This window comes from Suricata suricatta, chromosome 4 (assembly GCF_006229205.1).
Source record: "Suricata suricatta isolate VVHF042 chromosome 4, meerkat_22Aug2017_6uvM2_HiC, whole genome shotgun sequence".
NCBI lineage: Eukaryota > Metazoa > Chordata > Mammalia > Carnivora > Herpestidae > Suricata > Suricata suricatta.
Window position 1 is genome coordinate 36,456,382 of NC_043703.1, and position 19,154 is coordinate 36,475,535.

A 19,154-nucleotide genomic window follows, 5' to 3' on the forward strand; every position below is an offset into this window, starting at 1 on the left:
GTCCTTCAGCCATTTTGATCTTATTTTTGTGTACGGTGTAAGAGAGTGGTCTAGTTTCATTCTTCTACATGTTGCTGTCCAGTTCTCTCAGCACCACCTGCTAAAGAAGCAGTCTTTTTTCCATTGGATACTCTTTCCTGCTTTGTCAAAAATTAATTGACCATACATTTGTGGGCCCAGCTCTGGATTCTCTATCCTACTCCATTGGTCTATGTCTGTTTTTGTGCCAATACCATACTGTCTTGATGATGACAGCTTTGTAGTAGACAGGTGACAATTTTAAAACTGGAGCAAGGCACCTACCAAGTTTAGGCTTCTGCAATCCTTCAAAAACTGGGAGATAGGGGCATCACCTTTCTTAATGATTACATTTTATAGGGTTGGTTTCCTGGTCCCAGAGAGAGACTTTCCAGGTTGTAAACTGGCAACACCTTTTACTCTGGACAAAATTTCTTCTATGTTTCTAAGTATACCATGGTTTGCAGAGACTTGCAGGAGAACAGGACTAATTTTTTTTTATTGGAGAAGATTTTATAAGTGTATCAGCAAGTACACTAAGCAAATATTACTGTTCAGAGTTCTAACCCTGTTTTGAATTTTAATTCTGTCACCCATTGTTATTCAAATTCTGTTTCTCACATTACCAGAAACAAAAGTGATTTCTCTATATGTTTCTGGTGAAATGAACATGCCTTCAGTTTATCACAACTGAAAGTCAAACTAGTGAGCTTCTAAATGTGAAACACCACAGATTGGTTGGCTTCTTCGAAAAGTTAGTTGCCAACAGATTTTTTTCTCAGAACTTAAAAAGTTTATCTGTACAATTAAATAAATTTGTTGTTACAGTCTCTGGTCTATATTTTGGTGCCCATATGGATAAATAAAATGTTCCTGCTCATAAGAAGCTCACAGTCTATTGGAGTGATTCATAACCATTGGCACATATTACAATGACCTGAAAAGTAACTCCCACATCAGAAATGATCCAATAAAATGGTATAAGAAAATGTATAGCAGTATATTTTGTATTTTTTAAAAAGATCCTGAGTATATTTTATTTGTTGAGGCTGGGGCTGAAATGTATTATTTCAGAGACTACAGTTTTAAAAAAGGAAAAGGGTCTAGTGCATTTACACTAAAAAAATCATTATTCAATATATCAGGACTAGCCCAAATCCCATATTTACAAAACTGGGATTTCTTTTAATCAAATGTACCTAGAAAAGAAAGAAACCAAGTAACTGACACTTAGCACTTAAAAAGTGTTCCCAAATTCATTTGTAATGATAAGGAATGATACTTTAGAAAGTTCTATTTCAGATTTAGAGATTTTATATATTTTGAGAATTGGGATAGAAAGTAAATCTGCCCTGTCCTGGCTATTTGATAAAAAGCCAAAAAAGGTATACAATGATTTCTTTACTAATTAAAGCTTTAATGATCTTTTAGTTGCCTATCTATGAACTTTTAAGAATTGTTCTTCAGGGGAGCCTGGGTGGCTCAGTCTGGTAAGGGTCAGACTCTTGATTTCAACTCAGGTCATTATCTCATTGTTGTGAGCATTGGGCTCCAAGGTGAGCATGGAGCATGGAGCATGGAGCATGGATTAGGAATCTCTCTCCCTCTGTTTTTGCCCCTCCTCCACTTACACTTGCTCTTTCTCAAAAATAAACAAATAAAAACACTAAAAAGGACGTTTAATTAAAAAATCTAAAAAAGAATTGTTCTTCACATTCTTTCACTTAAAAATTTCCCAATTTGCTTAGATTTACCCTTAGTTCTAACAGTTGCTAGGATGTGTATTACTAGGATGCGTTAGTACATCACAGCTACTGATAACAAGATCTGGAATCATAATTGAAAGAACGGCTAGTCTGTCATATACAGAAAAAAGGTATATAAGCACATATTAACTGTTTTAATTTGCTATTAACATCATTGTCATAAATTGCCAGCATTATCAAAATATCATTCATTCTGCTTGTCCTCGAGATATCTCAGGGAGATTAATACCTTAACTAAGTTTATTTGGTTAGTAAAACTGTAAAGAATACTTGACTTGATTCCTTATTCTTGAAACACCTACATTACTGAACATGTCAAAACTGAGACTTGTAGAAGAAGTCATTATATTATAAAGTTTAAATCTAATTTAATTCTATTCATTCTACAAATATACTTAAAGGATGATGTTTTTCAAATTATATCTTTGATTTCACTGAAGTTACTTAGCAAAGTCAGAGGCCATTGTGCTGTGAGTTCTTGTGTGTCTCTCTTTGAATAATAATACTGTATAACCAAATAAAGTCAGTGAAGTGTATACAATCATATCATCTAATGCTGTTTGTGATGCTTTAACACATGCTTCCTGGGAGCTAAAGAAAAATGTGTCCTCATCGTAGGAGTAATAAACACAGGCAATTATGCATAATTATGGAGATTAAGTTCCAATTAAGGCTCAATTTCAATAATATCCCTATTCACAAATCTTTTCAAGTTTTCAGTGACATGAAAGAAGATCAAGGTAACTCAAGATACTAATCTCTCCTATGGTTAAAGATGAAATAAGTTTGGTTAAGGATTTCTGCACGTATTCCAGTATTTTAGCAGCATAGAATGTTCAAGAGCATATCTCCATCGGCATCAGTGTTGGCACAGTTATCTATAGTAGTATTTCAGAGCCAGGAAAGAACTTTTATATTCCCAAACTCCATTTACCGCTTGAAAACATGCAAAAGAATCAGTTGTCCAGCAATGTCTGGCTAGCTCAGTTGGTTAAACATCTGACACGTGATTTTGGCTCAGGTCATGATCTCACGGTTTGTGATATAGAGCCCCAAGTTGGGCTCTGCACTGACAGCACAGAACCTGCTTGGGATTCTCTCTCTCCCTCTCTGCCCTTCCTCCACTCATTTTCTCTCTCTCTCTTTCTATCTCTCACAAAATAAATAAATACATAAATAAGTTTAAAAAATCAGTTGTCCAATTGGTTTTACTTATAAAAATATGTTTTAAATGTCAGTTACAAAGTCACCCAACAGGCTTTAGAATACTTTCAGCTTAAACCTGATATTATTATTTCAGAACACCAATGAAAGTCTTTGTATTTCATATTGGTAATAAAAATAACATGATGATATAAAACAATATAAGAAAATATATGGTACATTATTCCATTAAGAAGAAAGGAAAAAAAAGTTACTTCCTTGCTTGCTTATAAAAAGCCCAGGAACCTAAGTATGATTGCTATCTTAATGTAAATTCATTGTTGGAAATATCAAAATTATACGATGATTTACATGTTTTAAATTATTCTATAAATATTAACTATTTATTGTACTATGCCCTATTTATATAAACAGTATTATGGTTATTAAACACATTATTTTTGAAGTAAATCACTTTTGAGTGACTACGTTTTAGGCACTGATCTAAATTGCTCTGCATCTGTCCTACTAAGTAAGTGCTACTATTATCACTTTATTCAGGTACGGAAACCATGGCTTATGGAGTTTAAGTAATTTGACCACTACAACACAGATAGTGAGTCGTATACCTGGGTTTTAAACCCATGTAATAGTATTGTATACTTACCAAATTTCCTTATTCAGAGAAAGCAACAATATTGATTTAAATGTAAACATTTATTTAACATGTTACTACAGTATTCTGTAAACAGAGAGCAGAATACAGAGGGCTCTACCATGTGCTCCATAGTGTTGGGACCTTGTGCATAAACTGCCCTTATCGGACTTCTGTTCTCCTTGTGCTGGGAACAAGGGACTTGAGGTCTCAGAAAGATGTGCAGGACAGAGCCTTCCTGGTCATCGGCCAAGTGCATCAGGAGACCACAGCACAGATATATACCCACACATAGTTGCAAGTGGCTCCTGCTCTGTCCTTCCTCGATCTGTATCTATTGTTCTGGTAAGACATTCACTGCTGACTAAACATTTACTGAGAGAATCAAAGAGGAGCCCAGTTTGACTGGGTAGCGGATTCTGCTCAAGCGTCTTGTGTGTGTGTCTTTATTGTGTCCTTCTTACTTGACATTCCTTGGCTCTGTCTTAAGTGTCATTCCTTGGCTGAAGGAGTTGCGGAAAGCAACACCATAGACATGTTTAAACTTCATGCCATATTTAGGACTTGTCTAGGGAGTGAATAAATTAATTATAATGAATTATCTACATGGAATTCTATTATCAGACCCCAAAAAGTTTTTAGTCTTGCATTTTTACAGCAAAATATATTTCTTGGTCTGCTTCTAACACCCTTTCCACTCCCTTTCTTATTGTTTCCTACACAGGTTACTCTCCTTTGCCTATCACATGTGCACACTCATATCCGCATAAGATGTTATCAACAATAACACAGTGGAAAGTGCAGGATGCAGACAAAAGAAAAGGAAAATATTTCAATAAGAGAACTGGAAGGAATCACAACTCAATTTTCATATGCTCACCTTAAGAAATATTATCTTCCATGGTCTGACATTCATCTAATAAGAAAATGTAAGTTATATTATTCCATTTATTTATTTTTAATGTTTCTTTATTTTGAGAGAGAGAGAGACAGACAGAGAGTGAGAGAGAGAGAGTGAAGATGCATGAGCAGGGGGCAGAGGCAGAGAGGGAGGAGAAAGAGAGAAGCACAAGGAGGCTCCATGCTGTCAGGGCAGAGCCTGATGCGGGGCACCGTCCACAATACATCAGACCATGACCTGAGCTGAAATCAAGATTTGGACGCTTAACTGACTGAGCTACCCAGGCGCCCCTGTTTCATTTATTAAAACAGTAATGCTTTTTCCTTAATGGGAGCACACTGGATAATAGCAAAGGAAATAAAAATTATACTTTCTTTAATTTCTGTGATGAATTTTTAAACTGTGAGGACATGTAGGTGTATACCACTCATGGCAGATAGCAGCCAAGAAAATGGAATGTTTACCCAGTAAAAATTAATTAATGAACAAATGTTTAGGGAGGCTGACACTTCCTAAAAAACATAAAGCCAATTATACTACAATAGCAGGCATTTTGCAGTGCTTTTTTAGAAATAAATAAATAAATAAAGTCTAGAACACAGTAAGATATCAAACAGAATCAATTATCTAGTAGCAACTGAAGTTAACAGATATGTGGAAAAGATATGGCTAATGCTTGAAGGTCTTCATTTTGTTACAGTGTATTTTCTAATAATCCAATGAAAATAAAGGAAAGGTGTGCTATGAACTCAATGCTTGTATCCCCCTGTGATTCATATGGTGATGCCCAAACCTGCAATATGAAGATATTTGCAGATGAGACCTTAAGGAGATAATTAACATAGGATTAGGTTATGAAGGTGAGACTCTCCTAATGAAAATAGTGGCCTTATAAAAAGAGACTAGATGACAGGCCATGTGAGAAGGCAGCAAGGAGGCGGCCATCTGCAATCCAGAGAACTCTCACCGGACACTGGCCCTGTTCACAATGATCTTAAACTTCTAAGACCTGTGAGATCTCCCAGAACTTCAAGAAGTGAATTTCCATTGTTTACGCCAATCAGTCTTATGGTATTTTGTTATGGTCAACTGAGCAAACCAAGACAGGGTGGTAAAGTTCAAGACTTTAAGAAAGTGTATTTATTTTCCTGATAGTAAGGTTGGGTGTAAAATTTTATGTAGGAAAATTTTTACTTCTGTATTTTGTGGTTAAATGTCTCATAGCTTCCACTGTCACTGGCAAGATCAATCAATGACTTCCTGATTTTTTACTCCTCATGTGGAAGTATTTTTGTGATTATATTTTTCTTACCAGATGTTTGCAGAAATTTCCTTTATTTCATTCTTTTTATGCCCAGTGAAGTATTTTCTTATAAATCTATTTTAAGGGATACCTGGGTGGCTCAGTCAGTTAAGCATCCAGCTTTGGTTCAGGTCTTGATTTCACAGTTGTGGGTTCGAGCCCCACATTAGGTTCTGTGCTGACCTTTTGCCCAGAGCCTGGAGCCTGTCTTCGGATTCTATGTCTCCATCTCTCTCTGAGCCTCCCCTGCCCATGTTGTCTCTCTCTCAAAAGTAAATAAAACATTAAGCAAATAAATTTATTTTAAATAATTGTGCTATTACTCAGTGATGCTTTCTTTCAATTTGGAAAATATACATGTTTTGTTGAACTTTACTTAATTGTCTGTTAGATCGCTTATTTTCCTTCTGTTTGCTCCATTCTCTCATAATGGGATGACTCTTTTCAAGATACTGTTATTCCTGAACTGTTTCTATAACTTTATAGCTAACTTTAACAGATACTAACAAAAAATTTAATATGATCATAATAAAGTAATGCAGCATTTTTCAGAGCATGTTTTACAAAATGTGGAGACTCCAAATTTCTTAATGGGAATTACAAGAACAAATGATTCAGAGCCCTTATTAGTTTGGGAAATGCATGGCTGAAAAAAATAATCAAATTTCTTAACTGTATGTATAATATTATAATATCTTAACTGTAGAATATTTAGGTATCATTATTTTGGGGATAGATTTTCAAAAAGAAAACAAGCTATAGAACATATGCCTATAAAAATGTTTCTTTTAAAGGATTACTCACAAGACTCATTAATAGTAGAACATGAATCTAAAGAAATCACTTTTTACTTTCTTATATGTCTTCAGAAAGCTTTCAGTATAAAACATCATCAGTTTAAAATTAGCTTTACATACACAAAAGGATCATATTTCATTCTTTTAAGTTTATTTATTTTGAGAGAGAGAGGAGGAAGAGAACTCACACATGTGAGTGGGGGAGGGGCAGAGGGAAAGGGAGAGAGAATTCTAAATAGGCAGTCAGTGAGGAGCCTGACCTGGGGCTTGAATCCCTGAACTGTGAAATAATGACCTGAGCTCCAATAATCATATTTTAAAATAAGAATTAACAACTTAATTTTTCAACTCAAGGAAATAATATATTACTTCTGCTTCAGAAACAAAAGAAAAAGAGGGGCGCCTGTGCGGCTCCATAGGTTGGGTGAGGAACTCTTGATTTCGGCGCAGGTCATGATCCTAGAGTCATGGTATGGAGGCCTGACAGCATGGAGACTGCTTGAGATTCTCTCTTTTTCTCTCTCTGACCTCCCCCCCACTCATGTTCTCTCTCTCTTAAAATAAATAAATAAACCTTAAACACAAAAACAAAAACAGAAGGAAAACAATGAACTCAACTGAAATAGCACCTGGAGAGACTAACAACTCCTTTGTTTAAAAACATTTAGTGAAAACCAATGGGCTAAGCTATCAGATCCGAGAGAGCAGAGAGTCTACCACCTGAAGGAGTTCAGAGTGTGCTACCAGGCAAATCTTCAGTGACCATCTTAATTTCTACATGGAATTTGTGGCACATCCATTTTTCTGCTCACAGAGGCAAACACTAAGACTGGCTAAGTGGCTCTGATTTACAATAGGCATGGGGCGCCTGGTGGCTCCATTGGTTAAGGATCCAACTTCTGCTCAAGTCACAAACTGGCTGTCCCTGAGTTTGAGACCCCATCAGGCTCTGTGCTGATAGCTCAGAGACTGGAGCCTGCTTGGGATTCTGTGTCTCCCTTTCTCTCTTTTCCTCTCACACTCACACTCTGTCTCTCTTTCTCTCTTTCTCAAAAATAAAAATTAAAAATTAAAAAAAATAGTCTTGCTGAGCAGATGATATCTAAATTTTGAACTATGCTTTGACCTTTGTGTGTGAACAAAGCAATGTTGGGATTGGGGTATGTAAACCTTTCACTCAGAATGAGAATTCTTTAGCACATCAACTTCGGAGATTTAGCTAAGATTTACTGTTTTTTTTTCTAGTCGACTTCTGTAACATTTAACCTCATCACTAGGGAGAAGAGTTTTGTTTTGTTTGTTTGCTTGCTTTGCTGTGTTTTGCTTTTTTCTCCTTCATGTAAGCAGTACTCAACATTCTGAAGTAGAACTGAGTTAAATGCAGATATTCAAGTACCTTCCTGGTTCAGAGGCAAATTTATTGCAATTTACAGTGCTATTTGAAGTTATCGAGAGCAAGTTTGGCTAACTGCTTTCATTTTGTAATTGTGGCAATATATTCACTAACTAAGGTTAAAGATTAACAGTTTGTTTTCCTATATATTGGAAAAATTAATTAGTACTATTTTGTTTTAAAAATAGAAAATTCTTCAGAGAGTCCAAAGTAAAAGCCTTATTAACTATTTGTTGAAAGATACTGTAAAAATAAAATATATTATAAAAAAATATATACAACATTCCCCATATTCACTTATGGAAGTTTTAGAATATAACATTTTCAACTCAAGATCTTCAACAAAAGGTACAATTCTGTCCAAACCCCTGAAAATGTTTCACTTCAAATATGTATCAAGTATAATCTCTCTGCCTGACCACATTATGCTTAGCAGTTGGTTCATCAAGGTGTAGTGGATTATAAAATTTCCATTTTGTAGTCCCCTTTTCATGTCCTTTCACTAAAGATCAGAGAATATTGGTCTGGAAGGACCAATCAATCACATCAGACCTCCTCATTCAATAATTTTGACTTTTTCATCCATGATTTGCTGTTGCTATTTAAATATCCCCCCTCATAATCACTGTGATGAAATCCACAGACAAAATTTATTTGTAAGAATATGTGAAACATAATAGTTTTGTAAAAATTTGGAGAAATGACTTTTATGGTGTAAAGTGTAGTATTTCTTGGAGGGAGGAGGATATTTGGAGGCATGCTATTGATTTATTGAGGTTATTAGAGTCATGAAATAACTATTGAAGAGCCCAGTATCTTTGTATTTCTGCAGTTATGGGGGTACACAGATTAGCTTTATGACTTGAAAAATGCTTCATAATGCAGCATCAAGAAAATAGACTTATTTAAGACATTATAATATGTCTTTGATATATCCCTTGCTGTTTAAACCAAGCAACATTTTATTGAGTATGTGAATTATATTTATAAAGTAAAAAGACAAATTAAATCTTCATTGGATTAAGATTACTTATTCAGGAAATTACATTTCTCAAGGCATGAGGCATGGCAGGGAGAAAGGTCTTATTTGTTGTAGACTTTCATTACTAGTATCAGAATATCTAATGCTGAAAAATATATTCAGAAAATTCAAATTCATTTACATACTCTTTATTCTTAAATATTCCAAAGACAGCCATGTGTCTAGACTAAAGAAGATCTAGTAAATGCCTCATATAATAACCCTTGAGTCTTTTGCTTTTTCTTATTACTATTTACTCCTCATCCTGAGGCTTATTTGAAGCCAGAAGGGCAGAACAGCATGGTTTCCCAGGCCTGTAGTTACTGCTGCTCATTCTGACAAATCAATATAAAACGTGAGCCTTAAACCTGATATTATCAACCACATTTTCTCCGTTTCACAGCAGGAAATAAAGTCATTTCAGAATCCAGGGCATCAAACGCATAAGTGTTTATCATAACATATTTTTGCCAGGCAAAATACTGAACTATTATTTTCTTATAATACTGTGGCTTAAAATAGTTGATTCAATATTTTTATCAGAATATGTTGTAAAGTATATATCCCTTTGTATATACGCACTTGTCGATAATATCTATTATTTGATTGTAGGTCAGTCTAGGGCAAATCCGAAAAGAAGTAAAAATATGTTTTCAATGGTTTGCCTCAATGGTTTTATTGTTTATTCTATTTTTTATGCATGTCTTTTCTGTCCCTTAGCATCCCTTGCTATTGTAGTCTCTAGTCTATTTGGCATTTACTAAAACTGAGCTAAGAAATCATTTGTATGAATTTTTAATAAAATGACCTCACTTTTGGTACAATTTCAATCAAATCAAGGAGATATTTGACACTGAGCGGTTTCCCTTTATCTGTACTATCATGCTACAATGATCATTATTTATAATGTATGTCCTAATTTATAAAGCTTAATGTATGATTGTTAAGTTTTAAGAATTCTAATATTTTGAGTGGTAGGTATAATGCTTATGGCATATATTGTAAGCCAAAGAATCGTCTCTCTAAATCTCTGCTTCTTTGACATTCTGAAAGGAAGCTGGGTGAATAACATCTTGCTGCTCAAATATTACACTGGATTTCAATGTCTTTCCCAGAAACAGTGCACTGGCATTTTTCATGTTGTGTGAAGGTTTTGGAGTAACCTGGATCAACTTTGCCTGTGAATCTCAAGATCTCTATGACTATATGGAACCAGAATTGAGAGTCATGAAAACAAGGAGACATTGTCAAAATAGAGGGGAGAATACATTTTAAAAATGCTAAATTTTTCTTCCAATGCATATTTCCTAGATGAACTGGAACAGAATGAATCTAGATTTTGGTGTTTGAGAGAAGGCTTGTTTGGTTTTTGAGAGGGTTATTATCACATCATATAGAGATGAGTGTATAATTTTAAATATTATATCCTGTAACAAGTCCCATTTTCTTTTTCCAAAACAGTCTCTATGAATTTTAAGAACAAGTTTTATAACTGGGTTGAATGTAATGAATGTTTTAATGTTAAAAGAATTTCAGTGTCTGTAACTCTGGATCATTGATCATTCGTTATTTATTTGTATTTATATTGCAATAGCATACAAGATCTATAATTTCCTCCAGCTATTCTGAGGAATTGTTTCTACTTATTAATTGGTTTATGTTCATTATATTTTCTCCTATTAAATGCAAAAAAACTTTTCTCCTTTAGCTGTATGGATAAAGCAGTGCTAAATAGATACAAAAGGAATAAATCAATTTGCGATGACGGGAGGTACTTTATCAGGTAGTACAGCTCCAGATGTTTCAAGCATTGTTTGTCATTTCTATAGAATGAATAAAAATATATTCAATAAAGAGGAAAGTGGTTCAGTGAAAAGGAAGGAGAAACTTGAAATAGTATAATAGGTTCCAAATAATGTACATGATTATTTCTTAGAAATTGAACCAAATTTCATCATTCAAATAGCTCGCCACAGTTTAACTATTCAGAAGGATGTTTATGTTGTGTGTCAAGTATGAATACATTGGAATCGTTCCTTAGACAAGCCAGATTTTAGCTCAATAGGCATTGGAGTTGATCCAGGTAGCTGGCACAAGGCCCCGAATAAATACACGTTGAAGAGTAGTACACTGAAACAGCGATGTTAAATTAAACTTGACATTCTTAACAAAAAGATTCATTATTTGTGTACTTTTGGGAAATCTGATTTGTTCCCTAGTTCCCTTCCCTTAGTATTCTGAGCAGCTGGTATAAAATAAAATCTGTTTCTGCCGCTTTAATCTATTGCTCATAATTAATACTTATGAAAATACAAATATTTACAAATCACCATAATTTACCAGTTAAATTAGTTAGATCATAATTGGATGCATAATTTGAAGTCACATTATTATGTAGCTATTAGCCATTTGAAAAAATCCATTAACTTGTATTATAATAGGTCGTGTTTCCCTAGACCATACCCACCTTTATGTAATAATGATGTCAAAATAGCACTAAAATATTTATTAAATTCACCTCTAAGGGCAAATTTTGCCCTTCAGCTTCTTCAAATTATTTCTGGATAATGTTTGAGGAGCTCTAGGGAGTTATTATTCATGGACTCACATAGGGTTCCTTTTTGATGCTCTGTGGTAAATGTCAGTTTCTCCTCTATCATACTAGGGTGACAGAGACTGCAGAGATCAACAACAAACAGCCAGGTATGTGGACGATGATTTAGTTCCAAGATGTCTTCCTCGACCATCCGGACAGACACCTCCCCAAGAGGAGATGTTCTCTCCCTAGTAAGTTGCACTGCTTCCCTCTGCTTTTTTCTTAATTCAAATTGTTCTACAATAATAGGAAAGGAAGTGCCTTTATTCCCTACCAGTGGAATTCTCCATTATTTCATACCTACTGCTTATAAGTACACGCCTACTGCTTACAAGTACATATATGCATGTATCTACTAAGTATATGTGATTGTGTATGTCTATCTTAGGTTAATCTATCTATATCATTATCTAAATACCCTTATAAAATATAAGTCAACTATTGCTAGACTTGATTTTGGGAATTTATTTTATAGAAACATATCATGATTAAAAATTATCTTTAAGTATCTAGGAATATTTAATTTTTCATATATAAATTTTAAAAAAAATCACAAAAGAGACTGGAAAAATATGTACTTTTTATAATAGATAATTTTGCTTGTTAGTCAAGAAAACAGGGGCATCTGAGTGGCTAAATAAGTTAAGCGTCTGATGTCAGTTTAGTTCATGATCTTGAAGTTTGTGAGTTTGAGCCCACATTGGGCTCTGGGCTGATAACTCAGAGCCTGGAGCCTGCTTCAGATTCTGTGTCTCCCTCTCTGCCTCTCTCCCACTTGTGCTCTGTCTCTCTGTCTCTCTCTCTCATTCAAAAATAAATAAACATTAAAAAATTTAAAAAAGAAAGCATTCCTTCATATTGTTTTTTAATGAGTCAGTGTATCTGAAAGAAGAGTTAGACTGAAATATGATGTATATTAATTCAGCTGTACAAGGATTCAGTGATAATAATATGGAAAACTGAAGAATGAAGCTAATTAAATGGTATAAATTAGAAACCTATCAAGTCTCACAACACTATTTGTTAGTAGAAAATGACTCAATAAGTTGTTTTGATTTTAAGAGATCAATAACAGTATTTGAAAAAGACAGTTTCACTTATCTCATAAGCTAACCAACTTGCATAAAGGTACAAAGGAAGACATTATTAACATTTATATTATATCATATTATATTATATATATTTATATTATAATATAAAATTATAATGTTTATTTTTAAAAAGAAAAAAGAGTACAAGGAAAAGAAATTTTCATAATTTCACACTTGTCATGGAATAATATAAATTTGCTGTTATATGGGAAATAAGGTTCAATCCCCTCACTTTGAAGATGCTACAATATGACCCAAATATATTAATCGATTTATCTAGGTTTAAATACTTATCTAATACTAGATACTTGCTGGTTTTCTGCACCATGTTTCAAAAATCTTGACTTTTAGTATTAGGACATTTTTATCTATTTTATTTACATTAAAATAAACAATGATTTCTAATAAGTTTTGCTGGCAATATTAAGTTACAGAGAGACAAAGTATAACTACGCTCACAGCTGAGTGCACGCTTTATATTGTACTGCAACAAAAGACAAATAATTTTACAAGGAGAATGTTTGATTCCAGACCAAACAGTCATAAAGGAAGAGTTATCCAGGGAAAAGGTATAGTACCAAAATCTAAAGTAGTGATGAATAATTAAATATTGGTATCTGAGCTAAGCCACATATTTATGTATACAAAGCAGCCTACCTAGCTTCTCAATTAAAAAAAGATGTTTTTTATAAATTTGAGAAGTTTAAAACAGATAAAGCTATTATAGGAATTTGGTAGAAGTTACCTGACTTTATATTTTAACAATATTAATTAACACAGTTTATAAGTAGTCCAAATAAGTTTTAGAGATAAAGATATGTCAACTCTGTGACAATTGTTTTTTAAATGGAAACATCTGGTTGCATTACCTTGAGATCACCTTTTTTTAGGCTGTGGAAAGGAAATTGATTTAGAATTGAATTTTAGAGAAAATGTCCAAATAAAACAGTTGTGATACATTTAGGAAAGTCTTTTTTCAGTCAATAAAATACTCCTTAAAGAAAGCAAGCACTTGGTCAAATCAAATTAACACTTACATGATTTTAGGGAACCAAAGTAATTAATACTTTGTTCAGTAACTGACTTAGAGATTTTTTAAAATTCACTTTCATAAAATATTTGATTTTAGCAAACAGTAAACATCAACTTATGAAAAAAGGAAAATTAAAATATTATATATCATAGAAATCATTAGTACACTAAGATTTTAGTGTAAGAAATGTAAGTGCAAACAAAATGAGAGGATTCTGTCAATGGTAATCTAGCCTTGTTGGATAAGCTTAATTATGTTTATAGGTCTTTATATATTTCAGCAAAAAATTAAGGGATTATATTCTAATAAAAGGGATATACATTGTCCAAGCTTCACTCTCTTTGTGTCTTATTTCAAGTAGTTTATCAGTTCTGGATCCAATGCATACATGGGAAGCAGAAAAACTTAACACAATGATCTTAATTGTAAAGAGTCATGAAATTTTTGTAAATGATGTAACTGGGGTAAAAAGGTAACAACAAAATAATAATTCCTCCTGTGTGCAGTTTCTTTCACTGTAGGTTTACTTCCCTGGTTCAAGAACAACAGTAAATAGTCTTGCTAACTGCCTGTCATGAGTAATTACTTAATTGATGCCTTAATAAATTTCATTTCTTTATGTACTAAAAAATGTGATATCGTTATTTCCCAAATACTGTGTACAATTCAAGAAAACCACAAGAGAAATTTGTCTCTCATTATTATTATCCAGTTGAAGGAATCTAAAAATTCATTAGAATGAAATGTTTAATTAATTGTCCAGATCTTCTAAAGGCTATGTTTTTTATCTGTTTGATATTTGAGTTTCTAAAATTGTGCATTAAGTTTTCTCTTTATGACAAAAATATAGATTTGTCAATTTATTGCAAAATTCTGAAAATTTTAGGCTATACATTGTGAGAAAAAATAATTGATTGCAGATATTTATATCTTTTGATAAAGCGTTCCTTTTACCTTTTGTAATTATTTACTATTTATCTAAAATATATAATGAATTATTTTTTGTATGTTCTAGTAAAACTGTCATTGCTTTCTTAATGTATAATCTGTTTCATTTAAAAATATGTTTATACTTCTGGTTGCTATTTTAATGGAATATATGAAGATATTAAATGAATTCCAATAAACTGATCCTGAAAATAAGATAAACTTAATGTCCCCAATGACCATCATACAAAATTCATGACACTTTCATGAACACTTATTAATTAATTCATTCATTATATATTAATTTATATTTGTAAATTTATATGTATTTACTTTTTTAAACTCCCTTGTCTATATTCATCTAGATAACAAGCTTTAATTATTTAAAGTAGAGTTGGGATGCTTAATGGGTTGTAAAATAAGTATACATCTATGAAACCATGACTATGCTCTATGCCATTAAACATAGCCATCACCTCCATATAATCCTCCTGCCCTCTTTATTTATTTATTACTATAACCATTATTATTATATTGTGATAGGAACACTTCACATAAGATCTGCCCTCCTAACACATTTTGAAGTATGCAATACAATATTGTTAACTATAGGCACTAGGTTGTACAGTAGATCTCTAGGACTTGTTCATTTTGCAAAACTGAAGTTTGTACCTTTGACTAATACCTTGTCACTCCCTCTTCTCCTCAGTCCTTTACAACTATTACTCTGTTCTATTACTATGAGTTTGAATATTGCTGATTTCTCATATAACTGGCATCATGTAATACTTGTCTTTCTGTGTCTGGCGTATTTCACTTAGTATAATGTCCATTATGGTCATCAATGTTGTTTCAAATGATGGGATTTCCTTACTGTTTAAAGGTGAGTGCATATTTCACTTAGTATTATGTCCATTATGGTCATCAATGTTGTTTCAAATGATGGGATTTCCTTACTGTTTAAAGGTGAGTAAGACTATACATTTTGAATGTGTGTGTATGTATACTACTACATACATTAAATTAAAAGGCTTCTGCACAGCAAAGGAAAAATCAACAGAATAAAAAACGGGCAGCTTATAAGTTATTCCTTTCATGTATCATGCCTTAGGAGCTGCATTTAAAAAGTCATCGCCATGCCTCGGGCCATGTGAGTTTTCTCCTATATAATCTTTTAGGACTTTTATAATTTTGCTTTTTACATTTAGGTTTGTGATTTGTTTGGGGTTAATTTCTGTAAAGGTGTAAGATCTGTGTCTAGATTATTATTATTATTTTTGCAAGTGGGTGTGCAGTTGCTCCAGAGCCACTTGTTGAAAAGACAATCTTCATTCCATTCCATTGCCTTTGCTCCTTTGCCAAAGGTTAGTTGACTGTAATTGTATGGGCTTATTTCTGTGATCTCTATTCTGTTCCATTGATATCTTTGTCTATTCTCTCGCTGATACCACTCTAACTTGATTACTGTTGCTATGTAGTAAGTCTTGAGGTCAGGTGATGTCAGTTCACCAACTTTATTCTTTCAACACCACCTTGGCTATTCCAGGTCTTCCAGTTATCTTCTGTTTTTAATTTTTAGTTTAACTCCATTTTTGGTCTGAGGGTAGAAATTGTATATTCTATTCTTTTAAGTTTTAAGGTGGGCTTTATGGCCCAGAACATGGTCTTTCTTGGTGAACATTCTATGGGAGAAGAATGTGTAATACTGATAAATATAGTAATCTATAGATGTCTTTTATATTTACTTGATTGCTAATGTTGAGGAACTTTACTCTATTTTTACTAATTTTTTTATTTCAAGATGTGTCTATTTTTGTCCATATCCAGCTATGATAATAGTTTCACGTATTCCTCTTTGTAGTCATATATATATATATATATATATATATATTAAGAGAGTGCTTATTTACTGAGAGAGTAATGCAAGAGAGGGGCAGAGGGAGAGGGAAACAGAATATTAAGCAGACTCCATGCCCAGCTAAGTGCCATTGCAGGGCTCCATCTCATGAGGAAGAGATCATGACCAGAGCCAAACCCAAGAATAGGATGCTTAACCAACTGAGCCACCCAGGCACACCCATCTTTGTAGTTTGAATGGGTTTGCCTCACATACTCTGACACTGTGTTGTTAGGTGCATGCACATTAAGGACTGTTATGATTTCTTAGAGAATTTATACCTTTATCATCACATAATGCCCATTTTTATCCCTGGTAATCAATGTTCCTTGCTTAGAAGGCTGTCCTGTCTGAAAATAATACAGCTATGCCTGCTTTCTTTGATTAGTGTTAGCATGGTATATTTTTCTCCATCGATTTACTTTTAATCTATGTATCTCCATACTTAACGTGTGTTCTTGTAGACAAAAATATATATGGGTCTTCTTTTTGATCTACTCTGACAATCTCTTTAATTGGTACATTTAAGCCAGTGAAATTTAAAGTGATTATAAGATATAGTTGGATCATGTCTCCCATATTTGTTACTCTTTTTTGTTTACTTTTTTTTTGTTCAAATTTTGTATTCACACTTATTATGCCTTTTGTGATTTTAATCAGGTGTTGTATATGATTCCCTTTTCTTTATTAGGATTATCAGTTATATCTTTTTCCCCCCAAACTTCTTCAGTGGCTTCCTTAGAGTTTTCAATTATACATTTACAGCTAATTCAAGTCCATTTTCAAATTATACTCTACTACTTCATGGGTAAGTTATAGTAAGTTGTAGATTAAAGTAACAACAACAGCAACAAAAAACCCTATTTACTTCCTCTTGTCCTTTGTATCAGTGACATTCATTGCATATTAGCTTATGTATGTATATACATAATATGTATAAGATATATTCTACACACAATATATAAAATGCTTATGCATGTACATATAATGTATATATATATATACATATTCTACATACACAACATATAATATATATATATACATAAACAAATACATCACTTAAGCATACATAATTAAGTATATTGTTGCTATTACTATCTTCAACTGTTATCTGTAGACCAATTCAGAGTAAGATCATTTAGAGTTTTTATTTTACCTTAATTTATTCCTACATTTCTCTTTTTTTTTTGTAGATTTGAGTTTCTGACCTATATTCTTTTTCCTCTCTAATTATCTCTTTTTAAAATATTTCCATATGACAGGTTTATTGACAATAAGTTCCCTCAATTTTTGTTTGTTTGAGAAGGTTTTCATCTCTCTTTCATTTTTGAAGGGTTATTTCACAGGATGCAGAATTCTAGGTTGTTTATTGTTTCAACATTGTAAATATTTTATTTCACTCTCTTCTTGTTTGCATGGTTACTGAGAAGTCAGAGGTAATTTTAACTTTGTTCCTTTATAAGAGAAGTTTGTTTGTCTTTACTTTTCTGACTTCTTTGAGGACTTTTTTCTTATCTTCAATTGTCTATAGTTTGAAAATGATGTACCTACATAGTTTTATGGCAGTTACCCTCCTTGGTGTTCTCTGAACTTCCTAGATCTATAGCTTGGTATTGGACATACATTTGGGGAAATTCTTGGTCATAATTATTCAAAATATTGCTTCTATTTCTTTCTTCTTCTGCTATTCCCATTACATGCATATTGCACCTCTTGTATTTGTCACACTGCTCTTGGATGCTCTATTCTGGTTTTTTTTTTTTTCAATCTTTGTTCTCTTTGCTCTTCATTTTTGGAAAATTCTATTGATATCTTCCTAAGTTCAGAGACTCTGCTCAATCATTTAGTCTACTAATAAACTTGTCAAAGGCATTCTCCATATCTATTTCTGTGTTTTTCATCTCTAACATTTGTTTTTAGGTTCTTTGTTAGGAATTTTATCTTTTGCTTACATTGGTCATCTGTTCTTGCATGCTGTATATTTTATCCATGAGATAATCTTAATCATAGTTGTTTTCATTTCTATGTCTGATAATTCCAACATTCCTGACATGTCTGATTCTGCGATGTGCTCTTTCTCTTTGAATTTATTTATTTATTTATTTATTTATTTAATGCCTTATCATTATTTTTTCTTGACAGCCAGACATGATGAGCTGGGTAAAAGGACTCACTGTAAACAGAACTTCGGTAATGTGGTGGTAAAGTGTGGGGGAAGGGGAAGCAATCCATAGTCTTGTAATTAGCTCTAAGTCTTTAGGTAAGCCTATGCTTCTGGACTATTAACTTCACATGTGTTTTTCAGGTTTTTTTTCTCCTCCTTCAGATGAGAGAGAATGGCTAGAGTATGGTGGAGTTGGGCATTTCCGTTCCTCCAGATAAGTATGATCTGATAATATGGCAGCAGCTTAGGATCTAGTCATCTAGTTTCTCCCAAGGGCAAACCTTGTTAAGAATTGAATACTCCACTGCCTGGCTTACTTCACTCAGCATGACACCCTCAAGGTCCATCCACTTTCCTACAAATGGCCATATGTCATTCCCTCTCATTGCCATGTAGTACTCCATTGTTTATATATACCACATCTTCTTGATCCACTCATCAGGTGATGG

General features: G+C 33.2%; 1 long non-coding RNA gene across 1 annotated transcript in view; it reads right to left on the reverse strand.

The window, feature by feature from the left end:
- The window catches only part of LOC115288955, a 42,479-nt gene that overhangs the window by 1,329 nt on the left and 21,996 nt on the right, over nucleotides 1–19,154 (reverse strand). The gene's annotated exons all lie outside the window — the stretch shown is intronic.